Genomic DNA, 1,117 nt, shown 5'->3' on the forward strand with positions numbered 1-1,117 from the left:
CTTTCTTTCTTTCTTTCTTTCTTTCTTTCTTTCTTTCTTTCTTTCTTTCTTTCTTTCTTTCGTCTATGAGGCAGAGCCCGCTGCAGCTCTGGCTTATCTGGAATACAATACAAAGAAGCCTAGGTTAGCCTTGAACTTGAAATTCTCGTCTCTCTTGTCCTGGAATTATAAGCATGCACTACAATGCCTGGCTTAAAAATTACTGAGGGATCCAAACAGCTCTTGTTTATGTGAGTTTTATCTATCACTACTTAACTGCATTGGAAATTGAAACTGAGAGGGGACATTGAATTTACACATCAGTTTCTATTTACAATATTTTTCATTAAAAAAGAGCAGTAACCAGAACTCTTTTTTTTTTAATCCAAGTTTCAACATATGAGTTTTAATGTGGCCAACTCCTTCCAAATGAGGCAACAACTTCAAATAAAGAGTTAAAGGTACCATCAAAAACACTGGTCAGTCCTTGATGTAAACACCCAGATATAAATGGGAACACACTGATGATCATGTTAAACTGGCTTCAGTTTCCCATCCTCTTATGTCTTATTCCTTGGCAGCTAGTAACCAGAACTCTTAAATTATAACTGTTTTATTTGTTTGCTTGCCTTTATAGTCTTTTTTAAAGACAGGCTTTCACTAGAAATCCCAATCTAGCCTCAACTCATAAATATATTTTTATGACAAGCAATTATATTTTCTAAAATAACACAGACAAGCAGTTAAGAGAGACACTGGATTGTGTTTCTGCAGATCTTTCCATTGTCTGGTTTAATCTGAAACAACTAGATTCTTGCATCTGCTTCTTATTTCAGTGAATCAGATTAGTCCCCTAAGCAAAGCCTCTGGGAAACTCCACTGAGTGTGCAGAGAGAATAAAAAGACAAATGAAGAGCTGGGGGTGTGACTCTGTTGGTAGAGAACTTATCTAGCTTGCATGAAAGCTGAGAATCAGCTCTTAATGCTGCAGATGTCATGGCTTCTGCCTGTAATCCCAGCATGTGAGAGGGAAAGGCAGGAAAACAGAAGTGTGAGGTTTACCCTCAGCTGCCTGGGTGATATAAGACCCTGCCTTGAGGGGAGAGGGGAGAGGAAGGAAGGAAGGGAGGGAGGGAGG

At 38.9% G+C, this 1,117-nt stretch overlaps 1 protein-coding gene and 1 long non-coding RNA gene across 6 annotated transcripts in view; one reads left to right on the plus strand and one right to left on the minus strand.

Annotated features, from left to right (window-relative positions):
• Positions 1–1,117, plus strand: part of Dhrs3 (dehydrogenase/reductase 3) — a 35,611-nt gene that overhangs the window by 32,390 nt on the left and 2,104 nt on the right. The gene's annotated exons all lie outside the window — the stretch shown is intronic.
• LOC110292174 overlaps positions 1–1,117 on the minus strand; it is a 27,366-nt gene that overhangs the window by 20,604 nt on the left and 5,645 nt on the right. The window lies entirely within an intron of this gene.

The sequence above is a fragment of the Mus caroli genome, chromosome 4, assembly GCF_900094665.2.
Source record: "Mus caroli chromosome 4, CAROLI_EIJ_v1.1, whole genome shotgun sequence".
Lineage (NCBI taxonomy): Eukaryota > Metazoa > Chordata > Mammalia > Rodentia > Muridae > Mus > Mus caroli.